The following is a 14,871-nucleotide window of genomic DNA, read 5'->3' on the forward strand; positions in this document are numbered from 1 at the left end:
ATTTACAGGGTTTACAGAAGGTAACGGTGAAAGACTTCTCTTGAAATATTACTCCATGAAATGCTTTACTTTTTGAGAAAACAGTAAAACAATTATCAATTCTCGATATCAAGAATTACGGATTTATTTTAAACACATGTCATGACACGGCGAAACGTGCGGAAACAAGGGTGGGTTTTTCCGTTATTTTCACCCGACTCCGATGACCGATTGAGCCTAAATTTTTCACAGGTTTGTTATTTTATGTATCATAGTTGTGATACACGAAGTGTGGGACTTGGACACTACTGTTTACCGAAAGTGTATAATGGCTTTAAAGACACTGGACACTATTGGTAATTGTCAAAGACTAGTCTTCACAGTTGGTGTATCTTAACATTATGCATAATTTGTTTAACCCGAAATAGATCAGTCAGATCACTTTGGCAAATTGATTCAAGGAGTAAATTCATTTAAAAACGATCACGATGAAACTGTATTTCATTTAGGCACATGACACCGAATTGTGAACAGGCAGTGCAAGCAGAATATGTGACTGCATATAAATTAAATTATGGTGTTTTCGGGAAATGCACGAAGCACTTAAACACACTGAACACTATTGGTAAATGCAAAGACCAGTCTTCTCACTTGGTGTACCTCAACAAACGCATAAAATAACAAACCTGTGAAAATGTGAGCTCAATATTGGTCGTCAAAGTTGCGAGATAATAATGAAAAAAAAAAAAAAAAAATGTGTGCTTTCAGATATTTGATTTTGAGACCTCACAATCTAATTCTGAGGTCTCGAAATCAAATTCGTGGAAAATTACTTTCTCGAAAACTACGTTACTTCAGAGGGAGCCTTTTCTCACAATGTTTTATACTACCAGCAGCTCTCCAATACTCGTTACCAAGTGCGTATTTATCCTAACATTTACTTTGAGTAATAACCAATAGAGTCTAGTGCCTTTAAGCTGATGAAGAGCATAATGTCATCTTGTAAAAAGGAGGTTTTGACCTAACTTAAATTTTGTTCAGATCCAACTATGAATTTCAAACAAAAAGAAAGAAAGAAAGAAACAAAAACCCTTTTTGAAACGTCATTGATGCGAAACACTCAGTACAAATTGCACTTATCGTTTTTGTGACAGTAAGGCTATAATAAAATCAAGTCTTACTCTTCAGTTTCCGATTGGCAGTGTAATGCAAAACGAAAACACTTCAAGGGCTATACACGAAATACCAATGCACTCATTCATGTACTCAAACATACGATTTGAATGTCAAATTTGTTTTTAAATACAATGAATCTGTTGTCGGAAGTGGAAATATCACCCTTTGGAAGAGCTCGTTGAAGGAGGCCGGCGTCCAAAATGTTCAACATTTTTTTTCATAATTTAAAGTGTTATAAAACGTTAATTTGAATGCCCAGTGGTGGCCTTTACAAAGAGTTCAGACTAGTTTTATCTCGAGGACTACTCGAGACGGGCTACTCGTCTTTGAATGTTTAAATGAGAAATTACCTCTTTCTCAAAAAACTATGTTTCTCATAATGTTTACAATGTCACCGGCCCCCCATTGTTCGTTACAAATTAAAATTTATGTAAACGTGTGTTCAGTGCCTTTAAGGACACGCTTCTCTCAGCCGCTATCTCTGAAATCCAGCTTAATATTATTCGAAACGGCACGGACTCCACCGGTATTCTCGTTTCCGATGCTCAAAATTTCCGCCACAAATTCAAGACACATTACCAGAAAATGAATTAAAAACATTCTGCACTGCTCACGTTCCAGTTAATTGTTCACCTGTTATCCATTTCCCGTTTTCCCAATACGCATCGTATTCTACAAAATGTTGTAATCTATCAAACCTGGTTTATAAATTCACAATAGCAGAAAAGACTACGGGTGATTAAGTTTTAAAAATGTTGCGGGAACACACATACTCTCTGGCTCCCTACGTAACGGGAGAGAGGGCCCGTTTACATTTCAGAATTGACCCGGATCAAGGTCCCGTGGGCCTGAACTATTTCTGGGTCAAAATAACGGAATCGTTGTTCCCCAAAACCCCAAGGATATCAAAACCCCGTAGAATCCCAACTAAAATGCTTAAAATAAAGCAAACATTCAGGTCAGCCTGACCCGAAACAGGTTCAAACTGACCAAGAAATGGGTCAGGCCCACAGGTACCCAGAATCAGGGTCAACATTTTGACCCGGGAGTTAATTAGAGTGTAATTTTAAACCACCTGCATAATCTACTTCTTGATGCTACTCTCACACTAAGGAAATTATGCTAGCGAATGGGCTTACGAATGGAATTATTTGACAGTCGCTCAAACTTCGCAACATTCGCATTGTTTCGTAAGCGTTGGTGACAATTTCGGAACGTTCACTAGTCATTCTCCACCTCTTTTCGAAGATCACTCAATCAAAATGTGGCGAATATTCTTGCGATTATGATCAAATTCTTGCGAATAAAAGCGTTAACATTCGCGGTGAATTCGCCAAACAATTGCGATTGGATGGTGAATATCACAGAAAAATGCAAATGCTTGGATGTTATATGAATATTAATTTTCATCTTGGTCACCCCTCGGTCGTCCCTCGACCTCTCCTTAACAATATATGACGAATGATTACCAGCGCTTGACCATGCTAGCCAATGCCTTACAAATAGGCAACGAACGTTGCGCACGTCGCGACTGAGCTTACCAACAGTTTCAAACAAATGAAGCGATTGCTAGCGAATGTTACGAATGCTTCCGAATGCTTACGGAAGGGCTTACAAACGTTAATAATGCACTTCGGAACGTTACGAATGTCTTACCATCGCTGCCAATGTCTTGCCATTTTCTGACTAATTTCCGCGATTGCTATTAATACCGGGCGAATCTCGCTCTGGTCACTTGTTCGTTTGAAATAGCAACACCACATTTTGTAAGAAAGGGAACCGGCGAAGGTTACAAACGCCTTACGAGTGCCTTTACGAACGTCGCCACAACTTACGCATGCTTTACAGACGTTAACAATGGCTTACCAATGCTAACGAATGTCGAGGCGAATGACCGTCTTCGAAGACACGCTTACGAAAACACGGCGAATGTTGCGAAGTATAAGTATTTGGTTATGAAATTGTGTCATATCCTGTTTTGCAACCAACCCACTACTCTATTCCCGGGGTTGCCCCCAGGGGATTATTTGCCGGCCTTTTACAATACTATGATCGCTTTACCCACCGGTCTGCAAATTGTCATAACCCGGGGAACAACCACCCCTGCTCTAGAGTGTAGGGGTAAGCAATACAAACCCGGGACATTTTTGAGCATGCAACCGGAACCCCTCGGAATAGGGACGCAGTGCTAAAGTGTACCGGGGGTATCCTTGGAGTAAAACAAAGTCCCTGTGCCCTCCCCGGGGCTGTTCCACAAGGATAAAACATACTGTGTGAACAGGTCTTTAGGCACAGCATTATAACAAGGGTTTAATCAAGCCACAATTATCCAGTTAAACTCAACAAAGACAGTAGTGGGCATTATGATCTTTACTCATGGAACAATCACATTACATGTACATGTTATCGTGAAAGTTCATCTGTGTTGGTAATTTAGATACAATTCGGTCACAACACTGAAAATTATTTCATACCTGAAATTTTCGACCGACATGTATGTAGCCTTTATACTACACCCACCTGGGCCCAATTTTAAAAAGCCTGTAAGCACACAAATTTGCTTAGCATGAAATTTCTTCCTTACTAACAACATAATTACAACAAAATTTCCACGTTTTAGGACAAGCAAACAACATCAGCTGAATGCCAGAAGCAAGCAATATGCAACAATTCAAAATTTGATTGGCAGTCCTGTTTTTATCAAGGAAGAAATTCCATGCCAAGCAATTTGTTTGTGCTTACAGGCTTTGTGTAATTGTATGATATAGATCGTGCAAACCACAATTAAAAGTCACCTCAATCATGAATCTATCAGCCTCAACTCAAACGATTGTTTCAAGTACTGAGTGTATTGTCTCGGTCAATTACCCTAAGGGGTTTTGACCCGTATTATGGGAAACATGAGTCATGATATTGCCCCAAATGCTGAAATATTTAGCGCCCGCAACAACAGAGGAAGTGTTTTGAACGGTTCGGGGAAGTCATGCGGAAAATTGCGTTAAAAGAAGAAGAAAACCACTCGAGGAAAATAAACTTGAAAATAGAGCACAATATTTAGGATCAAAGAGTAACTGTTATAACATTGAATAAAATTCACAAGGCCGAACGTCCAGTTCAGTGTCAGGGCTACAACTGAATAACAAGTGGTATAGGCCTACCACGCGTATGTTGCCACCTACTCCGGGGGCTTAAACCGGGTACACCCTTCACAATCCGTGAGGACATAATTATAGGCATAGAAACTGCTATTTTGTTTTATGACCACATTGCCTCAAAAGTAAAATGATTCACAAAAATGCTTTTTACGCGATCGAAAGTTGGTGTACTTCAACCAAGTAAGTTTGTATTGCCATTCGATTTTAAGAGTGGCTACTATAACGTCAGCTTGCCATTTTCCTCCCAGAAGTCTTCGCTTGCTGAAGTGGGCGGTCGTACTGATCAAATCGAAAGCGTTCTCGAAGGGAATAGGAAAAGGCTTTTATACGGCTCTCCCTTTTTTCCCACGTGGGATTTTCATTTAAGTAAAACAATCAAACACAGCTCGGGCAACCGGTAATATTATGAACAGAAGATTGAAACGTAATTCAAGAAATGAATAATACTAGAAGTGGGGCGGGTTGTTCATAGCATGTTGTTTTTTGTTTACGACCGGTCTAAAGTTTCAATGCTAATGCCCCGGAAAGTGGGGGTTGGAAGTACACTAACAGCATTAGGTGAAATCCTGGTGAATAATCATCTGCTATAGTACAGTTTCCCACATTGTATAGTAAGAACACTTATTAATAAAGATTAGAAAGGGTCGAGGGCATGTTATTATTCAGCTTGAAAAAAAAAATCAATTTCTTAGAGAGGACGTCTTGTGCGGGCCAAGAATTGTACGCATTTAAACACAGCTTTAAAAGAGTACTATAACACAAGGAACACCTGTTGTATCAGATAGGTTTAATGGAATTTATTAGTTTCTCATTCAACAGAAGATGCATAACAGATGAAATAAAATGCGCTAAGACACAGACGGACGGACAAGTTATTTGTGGCAAGAAACGTTTAGTGATAAACCCTGTCGATTGAAAAATATTCACAATAAACAAAAAAATACACACGAAAATCCGTTCATCAAAAAAACACACACAAAAAAAACCCCCCAAAACCCAGTCGATTATAAAACTTGTAAGTGTTTTAAATAAAAGTCTTGCACTATCGACTCTTTACGATATATAAACAGTGTTTTCTACATCTCGACCAAAAAAAGAGAAAAGAAAAACAGTTAAGCAACATAAATAACGATTACATTTTGTGGGTCGTTCAGTTGGCGTTGGGCTCGTCCAGTTTGATAATTTCACAAACCAGTTGTTATCGTCACTACAAAACATGGCATAACTGATTGAATCCATGCAACATGTGAAAGATATTAGTCTGTATTTGTATTGAAATTATGTGTTATTAGTAGCAACCCTTCCACTGAGGGAACATGTCTTTGATCGCCAACTATGGTCAAATCGATTCCTCATGTAAAGTCTGCAGTAGAGTCTGGAAAAAACAAACTTATTCCGCATCAGATGTTTTGGAAACTACTTTCCAAATTGTCTACTCGCTGAAGCGTGACTGGAAATGTAATTATGTAAGTACAATATGCATGTGTAACGACACCCAGTAGATCGTTTCTAAGGACAATCCTTATTACTGCCGTGAGATAATGAAAACAAATATCGAAATGTCAAAGATGAATATTCTCATGGATTCACAAATGTTAGCTATCTGAAATTTCGATAAGTTAAAGACAATAACATGTCATCGAAAAAAAAATAACAGAACAAAAATGACTACATTCTTTGTCACAGCATCAGCAAGAGCAACCCCAAAACAACAACAAAAGCCACAAACCCCAAAACAAAAACAGCAACACCAACAACAACCGCAGCATCAACGTCCCGAAGTTCGTATACCAACACAGTTCATCCAGAGGTAGGCTGGACATACTTCTAATTGAGGATATTGCATGAATAAAAAAATAAATAAAAAAAACCCCACGACATTGACTTGTACAATACCGGGAAAAAAGTAATGCATTTTGTTTGATAGCAATGGTTGGTACATTTTGAAACATATTATGTCTATACTCCAGTATAATTGTTATAAAATAAAGAATATTTCCATCAAAAATGACAATACATGAAAAAAACCCGCCCTAACATAGACATGTTAGTCTTTTCCGAAATCATGATACTCGTAACTGGTCACAGCTGTTGTTGTGCTCAAACTGCGTTTTAAAACAGTATTATAAATAGTCTGTAAAAATAAAGGTAATACTTAAAACAACAACAAACAAAACACAAACGAACACCCCACGTGTACACAAACAAATCAGACCTTAAAACAATGGGTTCAAGCACGTATAAAGGGTGATATGTTTTATAACATTACCTTTAGGTCATCGTCTTCCGACTCGTTGCACAGAAGCGATGTAATTAACCACCATGTACAACAGTTACAAGTCACGCTTGGTACAAAGCCATTGAATTTCAATACAGTGTTTACGTACACTCGAGTAGAAATCCTAAAATCCTAAAGTCAATTTTCTTTTGATCTCGCGTCGTTTACTCTCAAGGGGTTGTCCGTTTTGTGACTCGTTTGAAGCTCCACAAGATGCTATGTACCTGGTTATTGACACTTTCTGTTTGAAGAACAAACAAAGTGACCCTCAGGATTTGATATGCATTGACGCAAACTCTAGTCCGAATCAAAGACTTAAAAACAAATAAATGAAAATAGTGACATAAAAATAGTAAGCGTTAATCAACTTGTTTGTCCCTGTAAATGCACTGGACACTATTGGTAAGTACTCAGAAGAATTGTTATAGCAAGTAACGGAGAGCTGTTGATAAAACACTGTGAGAAATGGCTCCCTCTGAATTTTGAGAAAGAGGTAATTTCTCACTCAAATAATAAAAGACTTCAACTGAAGCCTTTTTGTTATAATACGCACCTGAATTAGGCAACAATGGTGTGTTCTCTTTCAAAATTCTCTTGCGAATTCGGTGACCAACTTAACCCAAAATTTCACAGTTTTGTTATGGATGTAAATGTTGGGATACCCCTGGTGAGATTAACGGTGAACAATACCATAGGTGTACAATGCCTTTAAAACGATAGTATTCTAACGACTGTTGACCAAACAAGTTATTCCCCCAATCTGATTATCATTTCCGATTGGACATTTTTGGATGCAGCAATCGATTGCTGAAGAAGAGCAGTCACAATTTTATTTAATTGACCAACAGTTATAAAGGGGTTGAGCTCGTTAGTCTCGCTAACAGACGAAAGCTGTTCAGATCCGACACTTCTTAAGAACTTCACACAATGGTAGTACCCGCAAGTTTACTATTTATTTTATAGTTTATTTCTAAACACAGACAAACTGCCCAGTCGGAATACACAACCAATGAGAAATATTGCCCCTTGTGAATAATAGATGACCTGCTCATGGCTTGGTGTTGCTCTCATGGCTTACAATTACCTTACAATAACCGGCAACTGTGGAATGCAACCTGTGTAGCTTTAATTGAAAGTCCGACCATTGAGTGCTACATTTATTACTTTCAATGTCTCAACTTCAAGCAATTTTTTTTAGATAGCAAACTTAACTCCTCTTCCGTGGATATAAAAAAAAAAAGAGGAAACAAAAAATACTTCAGTGCGACAACGTAGTTTAGAAAATGTAGAATCAGAAGAATTCGAGTACATAGTTCAAGTTTGAATTGATTCAGTTGTAAATTATCATGAACGGTATTGCCTTTGGTGTTGCCGCCTGCGTGGACATCTTTTTGCTTTTCTTCGCAACCTTGCACTCAAATAGGAAGTGATTTATCATGTTTGAATCATATTGAATTGGAAATTTCATATAGATTGAATCTATGCCTTATTGAAACTCACTTTAGAAATCGCGTCATGGGTTGATTGTTTATAAGTAGGCGAGCACCTTTGTCACAATGTTGATGAATAGGTGTCTGACATTGGATCTGATAAAATGCTTATAAATCCAAGTTTTTCAAAAGGCACGACCAACAATTTCCTAGAGCCCAGTCTAATGCTTTGACCAGAGTGGGTTTGTATGAGGTGATATTGAAATGTTTTAAAAGGGTTCAATTTATTGAAGAAAAAAAATAATATTAATATTAGATTGTTATCACTAGAGATCTTGATCATGCCAAACGAGCTTTTAAAAACTATCTTCAGTTTCACAACATAAATGTTTATTAGTTAGGAGCAATTTTTTTTAACATTTCGTGAGGGTTAAACAGAATCGGCAAACAACTATGGCTGGGCTCAACCCCTTCTTTGACTAGGTACTAAAACTTCCTCGAGAAGTTCTAATTAATTCATCGATTGTTGTTTGCCAAGTTCCATTGCTTGAAGTTTCACTTACCCTTTTCAGGGATCCCATTTTAATGAATAAATTTGTCAAATCGAATGCCGTTTGAGGAGTTGTTGACAATGTTATCTTTAAAAGCACCGTACACGTTTGGCATATTGTAAATGACCAGTGTTCTCACTTCGTGTATCCCATCATAACAATACCGTAACAAGCCTGTGAAAATTTTGGCTCAATTGGTCACCGAAGTTGCGAGAAAATGATTAAAGAAAAACACCCTTTTTGGGCGAATTGGTGTGCTTTCAGATAGGAATAATCCCTTTCTCAAAAACTATGTTGCTTCAGAGAGAGTCGTTTCCCACAATGTTTTATAATATCAACAGCTCTCCAACGCTCGTTACGCAGTCAGTTTTTACGTTAATGTCTGTTTTGAGTAACTACCAAACGTGTACATACCCTTGCACAGGTAAGGTCAAGATATTGTAAAAGGTGATTTACACAAAATCTAGGATATCTCAGTTGTATACCATATAGTACTAAAGCCTAAAAAACAAACAAGTCAAGAACTGGTAAAACAAAAATCAAAATGAAATGAAAATATTATAACGTAATGGATACAGAGCAATACAATATGGGAAACATTAAAGGGACACGTTGCCTTGGATCGGTCGAGTTGGTCTTTGAAAAGCGTTTGTAACCCTTTGTTATAAACTGCATACTATGGTTAGACAGATAATTTAAAAGTAGAACACAATGATCCACACAAATTTGCCTCGAAATTTATGGTTTTCCTTTTACTTTGCGAACGGTCGGCCATTTATGTTGACTCCCATAAATGGCCGACCGTGTTTTAGAGTGATACTTGTGTGGGTCATTATATTCCACTTTTAAAATAACTTTTTAAACAAATGCACTTTATAACAAACGGTTTCTAACGCTTTTCAAAGACCAACTCGACCGATCCATTAAGGCAACGTGTTCCTTTAACAGAAGCAAGCCAGAACTGGTTTTTAGTTGCCTGACCAATACAACACGAAATTACATAAAGTGCACCAGTGAGTTCTCAAAGAGAAGTTTCAGTCAGAATCCAATTAATACCGCATATAATAATTAAAATGGTTTATAGGGGCCTCTTATCTAAAAGATGTTGTAGACGACGAGCACGTTTCTAAGAATGTGAGTGAGGTTAAGTGTTTTGTCAGGAATTGTTCTGTGATTGGAGACCTATAGTTGAATTGTTCCTCCGTGCTGTACAATGCAAGAAAGATAATCTGATTCGCCTAGGCTAGTGAACTCGATCATAATCTAGAATGTATCTGGTGATCTTTATATAAAGTGAATGTGAAGAAAGCAAGCTTAAAGTTTGCGCTCGCTAACTGCACAAATTCCCTAAATCTGCCATTGATATACATTATCCCCTAACCCACTATACATAATCCCCAAACCCACTATAGACAATACATAACCCCCTAACCTGAACCACATAATGCCCCTCCTCCGGCGCCACCCCCCCCTTAAAAAAGGGACTTTTTGATTTGGAAATGTCAAGAGTTTGAATAAGATAATTGTGATGTCTCCATTACACACAGGCAATGTAAGGCCTATTTGGATTACACCTCATGCCTGATAATTCAATAAGAAATAGTAAATTACGTGAAAAAAAAAAGCGCTGATAAGTATTTTTAAGAAAAAGGCAAACGGAAACTTTGCCAGATATACCATCTAAAAAAATAAGTGAGCCCCTTTTGCCCCCGAAGAAGTTTAACTATATGCTTATGCCAATGTCATCGACTTAAACTGGTTTCCGGAACTAAATTGACACTGTCGATTGACTTAAAGAGTAAGTGTCCGAACTATGATCAAATTAGCTGTCTTTGGAAGTTCCTCAAACTCGTCGATTTATTTGATTAGGAAACACCGGGGCAAACTAATAACATAATAATCTCCAAGTGACATCTCTTTAAATCAGAACTGAAGATTACACATCAATTGTGTTAGAAACAAAGTTGGGGTATTTCACACCATACCTTAAAGGGGGATATGCCTTTGGTAATTACTCCAAAAATAAATGGTCATCAAAACTTTCTGAGTGAGAAGCACTGATGCGGCGTTTAACATAAACATTTTGAGAAAGAATTCCCTCCATAGGAATGTGGCTTAAGAGAGAGTGATTCATAACACTTGTCAACCCGAGAAACCTACAGACGAACAGAGTATACTGTTCGAAACATCGAGACCCAACCGGCTCTTTTCAGAGCCAACATTCACCCTAAGAGATTTACACATGGTTGTACCCGCAGTTTTACTATTTATGTATAGTTTCTCCTTAACCTGAGAAACGTTTCTGGATAAAAAGTTTCTCAGGTAATGTTTCCCAATGACAGATTATTCTTCCTGCATTGACCTCACACCGCTCCACATTTTTCAACGACATCTCAAAACAACATCCACCTTTTAAAATGAAGTTTTCAAAAGTAACTTTTATTTTACATATTCTAACTTACACTGCACTTAGGAATGAAACAGTCCCAAGAATTTAACAGCCAAACGTATACTTTGCATCTGTAACAAACTCGTCTGTTTTATGGCTCCCATTTTGGAAAATGGCGGCCATTTTGAGAAATTGGCGTTCATATTTTGCTTTTTGGCCAGGTTTAGTGTTACGAAATGCGTTTCATTTGATTCCTTGTCAGTGAAAATGTATGTTTAGCACTGAACATTTAAGCTCTAAGTCATTTAGAAGCGGATATATTGGGAATTATCGGGCTAACGGCGGCCATTTTTCAAAATGGCCGCCATACACTTTCCCCCACTCGGATTGCTTAAGAGTTTTGATATTTTAGAGAGGAAAAGATTCTGGGTATGAAACAGTTTACAGACTTTCTGTTGCAATTTGTCCGAGGTTGACCCATTGTTTTGCATGAAATGCCTGTGTAACGATGCGGCAAAGGAAACATGCGTCATAAAAAAATCGAATCTTGGTAATAATTAAAGGCTGACAAGCCGTTACAAAAAGTGGACCCGAGAGAGCAACCAGTGTCGGCTTTCTCAAGCATCAAAGCTCTTTGAATTAAAGGAACACGTTGCCTTGGATCGGACGAGTTGGTCTATAAAAAGCGTTAATAACCGTTTTTAATAAAATACATGGTTTGAAAGATGTTGTAAAAGTAGAATACAATGATTCACACAAATTTGCCTCAACATTGCGTGGTTTTCCTTTTACTTTGCGAACTAACACGGTCGGCCATTTATGGGAGTGAAAAACTTGACTCCCATAAATGGCCGACCGTGTTAGTCGACGAGGTAAAAGGGAAAACCGTGCAATTTCGAGGCATGTTTGTGTGGATCATTGTATTCTACTTTTACAACATCTTTCCACCCATGCATTTTATTAAAAACGTTAACAAACGCTTTACAAAGACCAACTCGACCGATTCAAGGCAACGTGTCCGCGTATCTGAAAACCAGGGACGTCGTTAAAAAACGTCTGACGTACCTCCCTATTTAAATCTCTAATTCCATCTGCCACGAGACATGATTAGATTTTGACAAATTCGTTTCGGTGTTCCTGGGCGGGAAAAACACATTTGGACTTGATGCTTTATGCGTCAAATATGAATTCTCTGATGCAATTATGGAGGTCCCGGGAGGCAGATGCGCTATTTGTTATGCGCAGTTCTTGTTGTTCTAAGTTGACTGCGGGCAAATAATTAGTTTACACACTGACATTCTGTAAAAACAAAAGCTTTTACACCTTCTTGTGGGCTTCTGACCAAAGGTTTCCATTGCTTGCCATTCATTTTAAGAGTGATTTCCAAACGCACTTCTCTCATTTAATTATAAAGTGCATGTAGATTACATTTACAAGCTCAGGTTGGTGGACTCTCACGCATAATTGAAGCTGACAAAACAGCATTGTGTTTTAGAAATGGCTGATTGAAAATATTGATTCGTCAGTTGATCCAATAGTCTTAGTGCAAGACACTGAGTGTATGGGGCCCTTGGTATTACCAAAATAGAGGCTGACCAACTCAACAAGAGAGCGTCTTGCACCAAGACTAGTGATCCAATTACGGCATGATCAGTGGATGAGCTCTGCTTTCAGTAAGACCCAGAATCGAATTGTTTTCTTGTTTTTCAGTCAAAACTCTATCCGCATGGCGCCGTTTTTATTTAATCAAAGTCTTCGTTTTTACTTCTAATCATGCTCATATTTTTCAGGAATTCATGTCTATGCCTCTCTGTTGGTCAGCATGTGTGCATAATATTGGTACAGATAGAAAATATAGATGTTGTATATAGGGGCAAGCACAAACCAGATTTACACAAAATGTCCTTCCCCTGTTTATCTTGTCACTTATCACTTCATGCAAAGTCAAACTTGCACAGCGAGACTGACTATGTGCTTGTCTCATTTTCATAAAGCATGTAAGCACAAAAAAAACCATCTAAGCACAGGAAGATCGTGCTTGGCAAAAACAGGTCACCAGCCAATATTCCATAAAGTTTGCACTGTTGCGACTGGTGCCCAATTCATTTTGTGCTCGGCAGTATTTTCTACGATTTAACAGCTTTATGAAATTTGGCCCAGGTCTGTTACACAAGAGTATAACGTGTGAGTTGAACAAACTCTCCTAAACTTTAAACCAACTTGGGTATATAACGAATACGATAAAACAGACACAAACGTCAAGAAACATAGACATTGACTATCGATGGAGGTTCCATCGCTTGGGGCATATCAGTCTGATTGCTTGGTGTTCCTTGCAGTTCTCTGACGTATTCGTAAAGATTTGTCTAGTAGCTTTTGTTTGTTTGTAAAGCAATCTACAGACGACTGAAAGGGGAGACAAAGAAGAAAGTTCAATGCGCTTTCCGTCCGACTTCTAAGTCTACGAGTTTGATGGATGGGGTCAATTATGGAGTAATGTCTAATATCGATTGATGCAAATTTTAACTTCCTTTAAGAAGAAAGATAATACACTTGGATAATTTGACGTTCTCTTCGAGACTTATTTTGAAGTAACTGCTGGACCACAATGAAAGATTTGTGAAATTAAAGAGAAATGTTCTGATGAATTTGTTTTACCCCGAACGCCACAGAAACACTGATAACAACACTGATAACTTCGCTCTACGACCAAGAAAACGTGTCCAACCCATGCAGAGGCCTTTTAACTGACCCATTAGGCGAAAAGATGTTAGTCTCACATACACAACTTTCCCCTAGACACGAGTAACTATTTAAATTATTTTTCAGATTAAAACCAAATCAAGGTAGCAAGTATTTCTACCCGTTTTTAATTCAATTGAAGATGGACCACCCCTTAACCAAAGAAAAAACAAAACCAACTTACCTTAAGTATACCACTAGAAATGTCCTAAAAGTCAAAAGCATGTTTGATTGTGGAGACTGTATGTTTGAAGTTCATAAGATGAATGTGGAGCACAAAGCACGAAAAGTATCGTTGACCAGACTTTTTGTGAAATCAACATTGATCCAGCAACCCTTTACAGTGGCTGTTGCTAGTAGCACGAGCACGTATACACGGTTGCTCTACCATGGAGTAAAGTGATAAAAGACGCGACGCCGGTTAGACTTCCCCCATCTCGGACACACACCACTTGACTGCGTATTATGGAAGTCTCTCCTATCCACTATTGCATTATAAGTCCACAGTCAAAGTCAATTTTACGTAGAATGCCGCATAAGGAAAACGTGTTACTGATTGTATTGTGCCGTTTTTCTGGCTAAGCCAGGTGGAGACGTCACGTGATCAATGTGACAAGCCAGAAATGTTACCCATGCGCAAGTTCGACTTCTGTAGCAGAGCAGACGTTGTTGTCAGTGAGCTTGTTAGTATGCCACACATATTATTGCAGGTCGCCACAGCACACGACGCGTAACGAGTATGTACGTTAATTGAAGATGACATACGTGGATATTATGATGACGATATGAAATATGCAAACATGTGTTAACTTAATAAGCTCCCTTGTGTGGAGGTGTTGCTATAATGTATTCCAGTGCATTATATCACACATTATAACTATGCATAATACAAATTAAAAAACAATATAAAAAAACAGCTCTTATAGCGCAATTCCAAAAAGATGATCAATGCGCTTTACACACAAACATTGTCTCATTAAAAAAACACTCAACAACAGATTTCAATCTACACTTTCCACCCTCGGAAATTCAATTGGCAATTCCCGACCATGGGTGATGTTGTTGATTTAAACTGCATTTTGAAAACAATGGTAGACCAGCAAAAAACCTAGAAGATTTTTCCCCTTGCGTGAAAATTCTTCCCTTAAGACTTGAGGCTTGTCTTGGCTAT

General features: G+C 38.1%; 1 protein-coding gene across 4 annotated transcripts in view; it reads right to left on the reverse strand.

Moving 5' to 3' along the window:
- The window catches only part of LOC117295654 (fibroblast growth factor receptor 3-like), a 32,678-nt gene extending 18,514 nt beyond the window's left edge, over nt 1-14,164 (reverse strand). For 3 of the 4 annotated variants that reach the window (XM_033778364.1, XM_033778362.1, XM_033778365.1), the window contains exons 1-2: nt 13,885-14,164; nt 6,580-6,829 (exon numbers count right to left, since the gene is read on the reverse strand). The gene's annotated coding sequence lies outside the window, so the exon portion shown is untranslated. The remainder of the gene's footprint in view (nt 1-6,579; nt 6,830-13,884) is intronic. The other variant, XM_033778363.1, reaches the window with a different exon arrangement.
- Nucleotides 14,165-14,871: the final 707 nt, after the last annotated feature.

The sequence above is a fragment of the Asterias rubens genome, chromosome 10 (assembly GCF_902459465.1).
Source record: "Asterias rubens chromosome 10, eAstRub1.3, whole genome shotgun sequence".
In the NCBI taxonomy this organism is placed as follows: Eukaryota; Metazoa; Echinodermata; class Asteroidea; order Forcipulatida; family Asteriidae; genus Asterias; species Asterias rubens.